This window comes from Gossypium hirsutum, chromosome A11, assembly GCF_007990345.1.
Source record: "Gossypium hirsutum isolate 1008001.06 chromosome A11, Gossypium_hirsutum_v2.1, whole genome shotgun sequence".
Classification (NCBI taxonomy): Eukaryota; Viridiplantae; Streptophyta; class Magnoliopsida; order Malvales; family Malvaceae; genus Gossypium; species Gossypium hirsutum.
The window spans coordinates 12,806,100-12,820,885 of record NC_053434.1 but is presented as its reverse complement, the minus strand read 5'-3'; the positions used below and the strand labels follow the sequence as shown (position 1 = coordinate 12,820,885).

At 32.7% G+C, this 14,786-nt stretch overlaps 1 pseudogene; it reads right to left on the bottom strand.

Moving 5' to 3' along the window:
- Nucleotides 1-868: 868 nt before the first annotated feature.
- LOC107923318 (uncharacterized) lies at nt 869-10,622 on the bottom strand (annotated as a pseudogene).
- Nucleotides 10,623-14,786: the final 4,164 nt, after the last annotated feature.

Genomic DNA, 14,786 nt, shown 5'->3' with positions numbered 1-14,786 from the left:
GTAATTCATGTTAATTATTAGCAGGGATTTTTGGGTAACAAGCATTACTTAAACTAAATATGAAATTTCAGTATAATGGTGAATACAAATAGAAGTGCTTAGTTATGATCGAAGGAAGGGGGATCGGTATGATTTATGAAGAAGCAAACATCAAACACCAACAGTGTGAAGACAAAGCAATGTTCCAACTTTATACTTTGAAATATATTATGGCAAAGATGGAATATACAGGAGGACCCTAAGCAGAGCATTTCAAGATGATGAATAATCTAGAAGGAACTAGGCTGCTAATTGACATAGGCTAAGTAACCCCATGGATAAAAACAACGGAAAAGACGGCCACGGCCCTTATATTCTTTCCCTTATCTCTCTCTCTATGATTTTTCTTCGTAATGAAAATGATGTTTGATCGAGGTAAAAGAAATAACACTAATGAATATTCTATTGTTGAGAAAAGAAAAGAAAAAACTCTTTTTTTAACATAATTGTAAAGTGATAGATTTGAAAGATTTAATAAGTTGAATTTTTTTTTTCTATTCGAACCCATGTTCTTTGAAATACTAGTCCTAATCTGACCTGGGAGCTGAGTAGGTAAGGGTGGACTCAGCTTACTGCGGTTTACCTAGTAATTCAAGCAGGCATTTATGCCTCATTTTCTCACCTACTAGAATGTGTAAGGCATCAATTGCAACCATTCAATATCATACGAAACTGGGGTAGATGTCAATCAATTTCAATGAATTTTTAGGTGCCACTTTCCAATCCTAGCCTAGAATGCGCATGCTTTTCATAGGGATTTAAGAGGAAAGTAAGTTCCCAAGGATGCTTGCTTTTCTTTCTCTTTTTTTTCACCTCTTCCTTCCTTTTTTCCTCTGTTGGGTGACATGCAAGCTAAGATAATCTTGAATTTGTATTATGATTTGATAAAACCTTTGCTTTCTGTGTTTTTTACTGGATGCAATTCAATTGCTCATTTTTCTTTTGCCTGTCATGTAACTCAGATCTTTCAACTTGTTGTATCCAGAAAAAAAGAACTCACATATCCTGCAATGGCAATGCCATCTTGTTCCCCATTTTGACCAGCACACATCAGTTAAGCTTCAATATCGCTTTCAGAATAGCATATCTGCAACTAAAAATTAACACTGCTAATAGTAGGACAACTTTGTTAAATTGCAAATTGACCCTTTTATGAGGACATGTTTACATAGAGATAAATTAACAGTCACCTTCATTGGGATCAGATTTTTCAGCATTCAAACCATTTGCAAGTCAATAATATAGAAGACAGCAACAACAACCTGTGTCAATTGTTCCTATACTGAAAAGTCTCCGGTAAAGCTTTTGTTTCCAAGCCTCTCCTTTCTGAGATTATTACACTGTACAAGACTGGCTTCATCTAACTTTGATTTTTCACTGGACACTGGTCTCGAATCTGCAGCTGGTTTGGTCAACGGGGTCTTGGTATTTTACTAGTACAAAAAAAAAAGGCAATATTTGGCTTCCCAATTATTGACCAGAAAAATCGAAGGCATACAGAACACAACTGCTGTGTAGGACATCGGGTGGAAATGTGGTTTTTTCATGAACAGCTTTGTAATAGTCCACACCTGTTTATCAGATGATTCAGATTCAGATTTGAGACTAACTGGGTATCTTTTTTGGCACTGTGCAAACAATCCTAACTCTCCTCTATGTTGGGGTTATTAGCACCATTTCTAAAAAGGGAACTAACAACAGGCCTCCCACGAACTCTTCGCCAGTTATTCTGTGGAGCCCCTGCAGCCTTTCTCTTCCTCACAGGACTGAAGAACCCACATTCAAGAGCTTCTAATGCTTTTATGGTTAACGGTCGGTTCCTAGTGCTCTGCCTCCGATTGTGCATTGTAGTATGCTGATTGATCTCCGCAACTTTATCAGGATGCCTCAACAGCTCAGGCTGCACCATTATTTCAGATTGAAAGAACAATACATGTGGACACTTGTCACTATTTTGCACTGTCTCTGTAATTAATGGTCCATCAGATTCAAAACCTATTGAAACTTGAGGAACGTTTAAATCTATCAATGTATGTGACTGAGTTTTTGTTGAATATTCATCTTCATCCGCATTGCCTTTAGACAAAGAAGTCGCAGGTAACAAGTTCACGGATCCTGTTTGAAAAAGCATATCTTGACAAGCATCAGGCTGGTTGAACCTACAGTGTGAATATTCTTCATTTGACATCCTGTAAGAAGCAATGTTTCCAACACCACAGCTTGATTGTCCATCAGTTGAATTCTGCTGTCTAATAAGAGGAGTCGTATATTTTGAACTACTAGATGGCACCTTTTGTCTGGAATTATACTTCATAACATTTTCTTCATCATCAAGAAGCAGACTTGTGTCATGGCTTCCATGGTTTTCCAGTGATATAATTCTGTCAGAGGCGCAGTGATACGAGTCACAAAAGCCCAAATTCTTGAGGGTAAGGCCCAATAAGAAGATTCCAAGCCCAATCAAGAAATCCACCCATACTTAGTTGAAAATCAGGCCAAATTGTCAAAGTGGCCCAAGTTGTAAAGTTTTATTTTTATTTATTTATTTATTTTACTTAGTTTAAATGTTTATCCAAGAGTCCCAAATAAAAGACCCTTGGCCGAATTTCCATATTAAAATAATTAGGAGTTTTTTTTTTTAGTTTTAGTTTTAGTGTTCTAATTAAATTAGGAAAACATTTGAAAGGCCTATTTATATGGCTTGGCCAGCCACCCTACATTACATTACAATTACATTGAAAATTTCAGATTTGATTTGAGTGAAAATTCTCTTTGAGTTCTTCAAGGATTTTCTCTTGAGTTTTCTTTAGAAGTTGTTTTAACAATCTTTTGATTGTGGGAGCCATCTTCAACCTTCTTCTTGCCATTGATATTCTTTGGAGGGGAGATTAGAGCCGTTTGAAGGGAGTTGTGAGATCTTTCGAGATTTCAAGGCTTCTTAGGACTTATCTTTTAATTTCTTACTGTCAATTCTTTCTTTATTTCTACTTGTGCTGAATCATTATCTAATCTATTTTCTGTTCTTATTGTGTTTTCAGCCTTTTTCTATCTTAAGGAATCAGCCCAAAATTCCCCAATTTCTAGGGTTTTTCCATACTCTTTTTGGGTGAAATTAGATTGTCGAAATTTGGGGAAAACTATCTTGGTGTTCAATTGGGCAGAATCACAATCTCCTTGAGGGTTTCAAGAACCCTAACACTTATTTCTATTCTCAATTTGATTCTTTGCTGATTTGGGGATTTTATTTCAGATCTGAAAATTCAAAAATCTAATCTTTTAATTTTCTGTTTCGTTTCAGATCTAATTGTTTAGGGTTTTCGTAGGAGTTTCTCGTGACTTGGCAACTCGATCTTGGTCCGCGCGCAACCCCGTATCATTTGGTATCAGATTTTGGGCGTTTTGGGTGTTCTTGGTTGATTTCTAAACTGATCTCTATTTTTTAAATTACAAACAGCAGTTTTACCCAGAAAAATTTTCGAAAAAAATTCATTTGAGTGGGTAAACGTTTTCTGATTGATCTGAAATTTTACATACATATTTTTGGCACTGTTATTGAATATACAAAAATATTTCCCGCAAAAAAATAAGTCGAAAAAGTCAAAAAATTGAAAAAAGACGAAATCTAATAAAAAATTAAAAAAATATTCAGCGGGTTGAATTTGGTGCCCAAATTTTCCAGATCAAAAATTAAATATATAAGGACACTCCAGATTTAATTTCGTGATTTTTGGAGATCGGGAACACCTCGAACGAAGTTGTCAAGTTACTCCGCAGTTTTTCGGGTTTTCTGTTTTCAGCAATTTTTATTGATTCTTAGCTGTAGGTTTTCATTTGTTTACCTTTATTCTTCCTTTACGTTATCTAACACCTTCTTGTTTCTTGTGTTAGTAGGATTTAAACGTGTGCACAACTTCTTCCTCGGTGCAACACGAATCAATTGGTGTCTCGTCAGTTTTTGGCATCCTAGTGCAAATTAGGATTCTTTGGTAGTTTGGTTCACACTCTCTAATTGGTTGATATAAACTCTGATAAAGAACTCACAAGATTGAATTCGACCTCATTGAGAATTTGAATTTTCTTTTTGAGTGATTAATGGTGAGGTTTGCTAACTTTTATTTTTGAGTGTTGAGTGTTTATTTTTTATAGGTTTTGAAGATGTCTAAAGGTGATAATAATGATGCACTTATGAAAGTCCAACAACAGTTAGATGGACATACTGCTGCAATCACACAAATAAATGCTACACTTCAAGCATTGAATACTACTTTGAATGAGGTACGAGTGAATCAAAAACATCAATATCGAGATCCAATTAAGGAAGATAGGGATAACCAACCCCAAAGGCGCGGCCCTCGACGTGTCACTAGAATGGATGATGATTTTCATGATCGTGGACAATCATCTTTGGCAAAACCAAGGAGCGAGCAGCAACGAGAACATCTCTTTCATACTCGCTGCCATGTACAAGGTAAGCTTTGTAGAGTTATTATTGATGGTGAAAGTTGCTCGAACATAGCCAGCACGACGATGGTGGAAAAGCTTTGCTTAACCACTACCAAGCATCCACAACCTTATCAACTACAAGGGCTTAGCAACGAAGGCCAATTTAGGGTCACTCAACAAGTGCGCATTGCCTTTTCTATCGGTAAGTATCAAGACGAAGTTGTGTGCGACGTAATGCCTATTCAAGCCTGCCATTTGTTGCTAGGAGAACCATGGCAACTGGATCGAAAAGTCACTCACGATGGTCGTACCAATAGGTATTCTTTCAAGCATCAAGGAAAGAAACTTACCTTAGTGCCGCTCACTCCGGAACAAGTCCATGGGGACCAAATCAAACTGAGAAATTCTGTTAAAACAAGTGAGGAAAAAGAAAAAGAGAATGAAAAAGAGCAAAAAGAGATTGAGAGTGAAAAGGAATGTGAAACAGAAAAGAAAATTGAAAAAGAAGTTGAAGAAAGAAGAGAAAATGAGTTAGAAAAAGAAACAAAAGAAAAAGACGAGGAAAGGCTAGTGAGGAATGTTTCCACTAACCAAGATATGAATTTTTCTTGTGTTGCTACTTTTCAGGTTCCCGAAAGATCGAAAGATAACTTTCAACTTCAATACCTCTCAAATGAAAGACGCTTTCATACGATCAACTTAAGCAAAGATGAAATCACACTACATGATCCCGAAGGTAAGCGAGGTAAGGAAATTTTAGAAACCGAGTCCAGTGCAGATTTGAAAATTATTGATAAAACTTTTGGTGACTTAGTTCTTAAAAGATCCCATCATTTTGATCCGATTAATTGTTACTCTTCGATTGTGGTTGATAAAGTCATTACGAAAAGAAGCGTGATTTGTTATTCTCTTGATTTACCTTGTGTAAAATCCTTGAATTTGTCCAAATCTGTTTTGGAGAATAAGGTAACGAAATTTGCCAAATTTGTTTTCAATTTATATTCTTGCCTTAAACAGTTTATGTGGTTGTACATGAAGTTTGAGTTCCATTTGACAAAGGTTAACTCAACAACGGAGATTCGACTACACTATGCCCCCGATGAACGAAGGTTTGTTTTAAATGAAAAAGGTAAAATCGACCCTTATTCTTTTGCTTATCGAGGTAAGATGCTTGAAACCTTTGAAACACTTTTGTACTCCTCGGATAGTGATAAAGATCGTGTTGATGAACACTTAGATCGAAACGTGCTTGACTGTCCTATTTTATTTATTGATGATCTATCTGTTTTGATGGTTGATAAAAAGATTCTTGTTTTTGATAATGCATGTGTGAGTGAATCTATAGACCGTCGATTAATGCATGGTATGATTATGCAACTCTGTGAACCATGTAAATCTTTTCAAATACCTACTTGTGACGATTATGTTTACCATTTGATTTATTACTCGCAATTTATTCATGGTTTGTGGGAACAATGTGAGATGACTGAATGCCTTAAAACATGTCCATCTTTGTTTCAAATATTTGACGAGGCAGTGGTGAGTAAATTAGATTGTTTGCATGGTAATCTGAATCTGTCCATTCACATGCGTTATACCTGTTCTGTTATGCTTATGATTGGACTACAAGCTTGTTTCCGTTGCTATTTACTATCTCATGGCTATTCTTTTCAGTGGACTCAATTGCCATTAGTCCCGTTCGATAGAGGAAAGTCGAGTTCATTTGATTTTTCAGATTCGAGGACGAATCTTTTTGAGGAAGGGGGGAATGATACGAGTCACAAAAGCCCAAATTCTTGAGGGCAAGGCCCAATAAGAAGATTCCAAGCCCAATCAAGAAATCCACCCATACTTAGTTGAAAATCAGGCCAAATTGTCAAAGTGGCCCAAGTTGTAAAGTTTTATTTTTATTTATTTATTTATTTTACTTAGTTTAAATGTTTATCCAAGAGTCCCAAATAAAAGACCCTTGGCCGAATTTCCATATTAAAATAATTAGGAGTTTTTTTTTAGTTTTAGTTTTAGTGTTCTAATTAAATTAGGAAAACATTTGAAAGGCCTATTTATATGGCTTGGCCAGCCACCCTACATTACATTACAATTACATTGAAAATTTCAGATTTGATTTGAGTGAAAATTCTCTTTGAGTTCTTCAAGGATTTTCTCTTGAGTTTTCTTTAGAAGTTGTTTTAACAATCTTTTTTATTGTGGGAGCCATCTTCAACCTTCTTCTTGCCATTGATATTCTTTGGAGGGGAGATTAGAGCCGTTTGAAGGGAGTTGTGAGATCTTTCGAGATTTCAAGGCTTCTTAGGACTTATCTTTTAATTTCTTACTGTCAATTCTTTCTTTATTTCTACTTGTGCTGAATCATTATCTAATCTATTTTCTGTTCTTATTGTGTTTTCAGCCTTTTTCTATCTTAAGGAATCAGCCCAAAATTCCCCAATTTCTAGGGTTTTTCCATACTCTTTTTGGGTGAAATTAGATTGTCGAAATTTGGGGAAAACTATCTTGGTGTTCAATTGGGCAGAATCACAATCTCCTTGAGGGTTTCAAGAACCCTAACACTTATTTCTATTCTCAATTTGATTCTTTGCTGATTTGGGGATTTTATTTCAGATCTGAAAATTCAAAAATCTAATCTTTTAATTTTCTGTTTCGTTTCAGATCTAATTGTTTAGGGTTTTCGTAGGAGTTTCTCGTGACTTGGCAACTCGATCTTGGTCCGCGCGCAACCCCGTATCACGCAGGGAATGCCAATATTTGAATTACTATTTACACAATCTGAGAAGTCCACACATTCTCCACCATCAACTACGGCCTCCACAGCATTTGAAGTACTAGTTTCTTCTGCTTCATCTTCTGAGTCATCGGATGTGTCCTCTTCTGAATCACTGGATGTATCAGTGGGGTGGGACAAGCTAGTAGCTTCAAGAGGTAAGCTTCTCAGCTCTCGAACCTTGGATTGTTCATCCCTTTGGACCAAACTAGTATCTACAATCATAAATTTCATTAAATCCCGATTGCAACCAAAATTTCGTGGCTTGAGGTAACGATTGTGTTTATTTACCACAAAATCAGGAGCTTGATTAATTACTGGCTCCCACTTATTCTCTTTGTTCTATCTGCTGCCTTCAGGCACTTCGATTTCAAGGTCAAGAAGCCCCGGTTCTGAAGCAACTTTATTAAGAACGTCAGTAACAGAATCAAAATAATGGTTCCCTTTCACTAGTCTCCGCCTTGAAAACTTCTTTACACCAGGTATAAGGAACAAAAGAGAGTTCTTCAAACCAGCAAAAACCTGATCCTTTGCCTGTTCAGAGTGCCAACCTCTGGCTAACAGGCGAGGCCAAACGGCTTCCCAGAAAAGATCGCTGGATCTAGCTTTGCTCAACCTAAAATCTCCTGTTAAAAACTTGATAATATCTGCTGAGGTAAGAGCAGAACATGCTTTGCCAATTGGTATTTCAGGACGCGAGGAAACTACATGATTGGCTTTTACTAGCTCCATGGTAGTCAGGTCTCTCTTTCCTTTGCCAATACCTATAGCTTCTATGAGCATACCAAGGCCAACTGCATTCTTTATAGTAAACACGTATTCCTCGAAGAAAACTTTTCCCTCACCAAATGTCTTAGAAACCTGCAATAACCAGAACTCGTAAACCATCATGATGAAATATTTTTGTCAAATCATAGACCAAAATTGCTGCAAAATTAGGTTCAATGATTCAGTGTAACAAGAAACTTCAACATTCTTCAATAATCCGTTTCAACTTTCTTCATCTCAAACCCTAAATAGCATCTATACTATTTTTTGGTTTATAACTTTAGACTCCACAAAATCATCACTAATTACCAGTCTCTAGTATGCTTCTTTCCAAAGTGATCTGACTTCAATCACCCTGAAAAGATGCACAATCAACGAAATACGCATACATGCAGTTGAAACTAAATTTGCAATTCTGCATGACGCAAATTTACACAGGCAACACTGAAATAAAATTCAGAAGATGACAAACCATGCTAATTGACAAAACTAAGGTCCCCATGAACATAATGTAGTGTTCCATATCATGTTTAAAGGAAACAAGGAAGAAACAAATAGACTAGGAAGCATATATGTGTGCACTTTACAGCACTCAAATTACATATAAGGACTAACTAACGAATTAAATATATGCCTAATTATTTAGAAAGATCAAATGAGTTGGATTAGAAAAATACCTCAGACAACATGTCTTGACATTCTTTTGAAAGATGAGAAAATAATCTCGATAACAACTCCTGCTGCCGCCATCCTGTGAACAACTTTTGTCCATGAATGCACCTTTTGCTTCTTAACTTTCGGCATTCTGACCATCTACGGTATCCATCAGACCCGTAAAATTTTCCATAGTAGAAAGACAAAATCTCTCCCATCTCTTTACTCCCAACAAAATCTTTCACAAGGATAAGATTTTTTCCAAAGATGTATAACCCAAGAAGAAAACCGTCACATTCGATATCCTTCCATACTTCCTTTGAAGTGTCCGGAAGAGGACAGAAACCTCTATCCACCCGTTTCACCTTAGAATTTGGTTCCTGCAGAAAGAGTAAATCAACGTACATCTTCGATCTGGTTTTAGGATGAAGTTCCATATACCCTTCCTTGTCTTTCTGATCACCTAGTGCAGAATACAGACTTTCAACTTTGTATTCTGCACATCCATGGCATGATGTAAAGCATCTCTCTTGGCTGTTTTCAAATTCGAATGCACCGTTTAATCTTTCAACCTCGGTCTTTGTCCAGAAAATAGGGATAGGCAATCCCATTGGAATAGGGTTTGACACATTCACTATGTCTTTTGAATCAAGTGATTCCTTTACAACCTGTAAACCACGCCAATCTTCAACTAATGGTGGAACTTGTGCTTGGTATTGATATCCAACACGAGGAACCACCTCTGGATCTCCAAAAATTTCGTTTAAAAACGAACACGACACAGGTAATTGTTCAGCAGACCCCTCTTCATTGTCCTCCATGTCTTTATCCAAAAGAGTGGTATCCATCTGCTCAAGAATTGAGTAAAAAGAACTAAACTCACCAAAAGAAAAGAGAAAAATAGTGCATAAAAACAGCTCTGGAGTTGACATTTACTTCAGAGGGTCCTGAATGCAAACATAGGGATTTTTTATGGATGGAAAAAATTATCATGGCAATTTTTCAACATTTTGAGATCGAAAAGAAAGAAAGCTTGTTCAAAGTTCAACAGCCAAAAATCATAAATTCTATAATCTTGAAATGCAAATACAACCAAAAGCTCCACAAATATTAAACCAAGCATAGTGAATAAATTTACTAATATACATCTCCAAGCAGAAAAAAGAAACGGGAGCCCTTAACTCAAGTATGAAGCTCAAGTCATTATAATCATGTGGATGCCGACATTCGAATCCGAGGCACAAATTGTTGACAAGCCCATTGAGCAGACAAAGAACAACATTAAACCAAAATCCAAAACTACCCCCAATTACATATAGCCGTCAATACATCAACATCAATCAATCTCATTGAAACAGTAGTATCCATTAAAATGAAATCAATCAAGAAAACATGTCACTCCATTTCATTAAAGTTATTACAAACTAAAAAAAAAAAAAAAGCTAGAAAACAGTGAGAAAAAACTACATTAACTAATAAACTGTTGATAAGAAACGTATATAAACATGCAAAAGAACAGATTTTAAAAAAGAAAAAGAAAAACACATGTCTAGCCTTCATAGAAGAACTCGGACGTTAAAACCCACGTGCCAAAACCAACCTGGAAAAATGGGTTTTCATTGTTATAAATCTTTGAACTTTGATTGTCAACTTTTTTTCCAATATTTATTTTTTCCTCTTCGCTCTTTTCTTGTTGCAAATAAATACAGGCAGAGCAACAAAAAAAAAAACTGTGAAAAAGATAAAATTAAAAAAGAACAAATAAGACAAAGTAAAGAAAACTTTAGTTACCTTGAAAGAGAGAACTTAGCTTTCATGGATACGAAAAAGTTGAACTCTCGAGTACTTAGCAGAGAGAGTTAACAATAAGAAAAAAGGTTTTTTTTTTTGGTATAGAAGAAAAAAATGGAAAACCCAGGGAGAGAAGATGAAGGTTTGTGTTCGGTTTGATTTATGAGAGCTGAGACCACACGCGTTCGTAGGTGGGTTTTGATGCATGGGTCATTAAATGACCAAAAACACATGTCTATCTTCCTTTTACGTTGGCTTTCCACAGTCCTATTTTCGGTATTTCATGGCTTCTTTTTTGGATTTCGTTTTTCAACGATTACATATATTTTTTACTGAAGAAATTTTCAATTTTATAATGAAATTTTTTTAAATAGCACATCATGCATCATATTAACAATATTTATAATTCCATTATAAATACTCAATTACAAGGGGAAAACAATTATTCTAATAAATATAGAGGAAATATTTGATACATTGTCAAAAATTTTAAACTCTACAAATACGGTTAAAGGTTAATAAAGATTCTATAAAAATATAATAAAATGTTAAAAAAATATGTGGTAATTTTTTAATATTGCTTGTAGAATAAAATATATAGTATTAGTGACCAAATATTAACTCATAAATATAATTATTAAAATTTTATAAAAAAATCATATAAAGTTTTAGTTAAAATAACAAAATTAAAATCTTAAAATTTATCATATGTTATGTTTAAATCTTATTGTGTATATTTTTTAAATGATTTTTATATAAATATAAAAGACAAAACATCTAATAATATCATCTAATTTTATTGTGTATATCCATTTAATAGCCTATGTTTGGGATTTATGGTTGTTCTTACCAGTAATGTCATCTTCAAGATTCAAATTTGAATCCTCCCTTAAAAAATGCAATATGCATTATTATTACACCGAACTACTTATTAGTAATATTTTATTAATCTTTTAATTAAATTTAATTTCAAACTTCCCTTACCACATCCAACTAATAAATAGTTACAAAATCTAAAATAAGAAGTAAGAAATAATTACAATAGATTATGCAAAAGGGTTATTAAGCGAAGTAGAAGATTATGTAAATTAGATTAGAAAAATGTATGTGATTGGAAAGGAAATTTATATGGAAAAAAAATATTAACAAAACAGAGTATTGGTCATTATTTGTTTATAATTTAAAATAATTATCGATTAAATTTTAATTTGATTGATATGAGTATAATTATAAATATAGGAGAACGTGAACGCATTATTTTCCTATTTATGAATTGAAAAAGAACTGTAAATAATTTTAAATATTATATAAAAAATAATAATATAATAAAAGTGGTAAAAAGTAAAATAATTAATTAATAACATTTCATTGGTTACGTTAAATTGAAAGGGTGTAGATATGATTTTGATATCATGAAAATGTTTAATATAAAGAAAATATTATCTCTCTGTCAAGTGTGAGATTTGATGTCCCCCATTTACGAACTTTTACCATTTGAGTTTCCTTTTATTCAATAAAATAATATTTTTACACACACTAAGCCATAGTTTTTTCCTTTTTCTTTTTTGCCAACCAATGGATTTTTAAAATAAGCGAAAAAGAAAAAGTTATATTATTCCGCCTTGGCTTGGCTTGGCTTGGCTTGGCTTATGGTCTTTCTTTGCTACAAGTTAAAAATAAATAAGGACTTTTATACAAAATACAATAAAATATGACTTAAGATGCCACATAAATCTCATAAAAACAGTTCAATAAAAAATAGTTTTTGCGATTGTGAGTCCCTGCTTTACATCTTTACCTTGTTTTTACCCTTAAAAATTTGTTTTGACCTGTTTTACCATTTTCTGACTGTTTTGATATTATTATTTTTATATCTAAATTTAAAAACCATATTTTATTATTAAATAATCATTTAAGTTCGTTTTTAAGAAAATAAACTTTTATTAATAAAAACCATAACGGTAATTTTGTTTTCTTAAGAAAAATATTTCCTCTTATTATACTAATCATAAACAACAATAATACATAGTATAAATAATAAATAAAAACACTATAAATTGCATTGTTAAAACTATTGTTTGAAAAAAAAAGTCTTAAAAATGTCTATAATTGCATCATAGCTCTATTATTGTCAGTTCAAGTCAACAAGTCAACCAATTAACCACTACTATAAGTCTTATTTTAGTGATTTACGAAAAGTTAAGTCTCAAATAATTTATTATTCTCAATATCTTGGATTTAATCTTATCATCATAATGCTTTATCCTGACAGAGTCCTTCAATAATGAATTCTAATAAATCTAAGGATGTCCTTATCTTAGTAAATAGGTTAAAATACAATTAAAAAAAATTAAAATTAAAAGAAGTGAAAATTAGAACCATCATAACTTTCAAAGAAAATAGAGTGAAAAAAATCATTGCAATTTTCAAACAAAACAAAATAAACTGGGATTAAAAAATAAAACTAAAATCACAATTGCTTTTAAAGAAAACAAAATAGTTATTATTTGTTAGAAAGCTTTCACATGGTGGTGCCCAATAAATATAAGGGTCCTTTTGGATAAGTGGTGTGTTCACTTGTAATTAATGTAAAAATAATTATAATCATAAATGACAATAAATAAACAAGACATAAAATACGTACCATGAATAAAAAGTAGCAGAAAAACAATTTGAAAGTAATCATGGTAAAATAATTAAAGATGCATATCTTTTATCAAATGTCAATAATTACATCTTAGTTTGTTATTGTCAAACTAGTTAAATGACAAATATAAATAAATTAATTGACCACTAACAAAAGATCCTAAAAAATTCTATCATAAATCTCAAATGATTTATTGTTCTTCTCATCATATCCAAGTTCATATTATGTTTATTATCACTTTGTTCTATCTTGACAAAATTCCCTATAATAGTTACTACCAAATATCAATAATGCATTTATCTTAACAAATCTCGTAAATGAACCAAAAACACATTTGAAAAAAAAATTAAACCAAAACCCCAATTAAAAATATAAGTTAAAACAAAAATCAAACTAAAAGAACTATAAACTATTTTCTACTGAATTCAACTCTTAACCTATAAAAATACCCTCAAATAACCTCTTTAACCATTATTGTATCCATTGATCTCTTTTGTTTTATCATTTTCGTATTGTGTCACGCCACGGTGATCACCACAATATTTATGAATTTTTTCTTCAAAATTTTTAAAATTTATTTATTTATTTTAATTATTGAAGTTTATTATAAAAAAATTCTAAAAATAGAAATAATTATTTAAAAAACTATAAAAATGTTCCCTCACACCAATATCAACGATTCCGTCCTCGCAATCGCACTTTCAAAAAAGAAAAACAATTCAGTCCCTCCCTTTTCTCTCTCAATCAACACTTTCTTTTTCCTTATGTTCCCTCGTATCATGTTCGTTTTCTCTTCTTTGCTCTTACTTCTCTTTTTTCTTCAAATTTTCATTTCCAGCTCTTAGCTAAACTTATTTTGGTATTTGATCTTCATTTTGTTATATTTTGTTTCATTGTTTTAAGCTAACAAATTATCAATTCAAACACCAGTACACTACTAATTCCGGTTCCTTTTTGTGTGGCTTATATTTTTTGCTTAGGAAATGGGCGATGTCGGACGATTCTTGCTTCTCCGTCAGAAATTGTATCCGGTAACATCATGAAGCACTTCGCTTTTTGTTGTTTCTTAGAAATGCTTGTGTTTTGTATTTTTAAAAATCAATTTAAAATTTATATTACAAATTTATTTTATTTTTAAAAATTATTAATTTTACATATATTTTTCAAAAAAAATATTAAAATATGTGCCGTATTATTAATTATCAATATCACCTAATCAAATTCTAATAGCATTACTCAAGAGATATCTACCTGCAACAAAATCCAAATTTAGGTATGAATTAAAGTGAGCAAGCTAAGGTAGAATATACATTAAACAGAAAAACATAGTAGGATTATCATTTTCTCAAGCGTAGTTTATTCAATACGAAATTCTAATATTTAAGACGTGGGCTCCATCTTAAGTTGACGACCCTGATCGACTATCGTATTGTAGTCGGGGATGAAAAAGAAAGTGAATATGAGGGATTTTGAGTTAATCTATTTGATAGTGTCGGTTTGGAAAAAGAACTTTGTTTGAATTCTAAAATTAGTCTTTGGGTATATGTAAAATTCACTTCAAAATAATTATTAAAATATATATAATATCAATTTAAAATTAATGACAATAAAATTTATTTTAGTATTTGCTTTTAAATAATTATGCGTAACAAACCATTAATA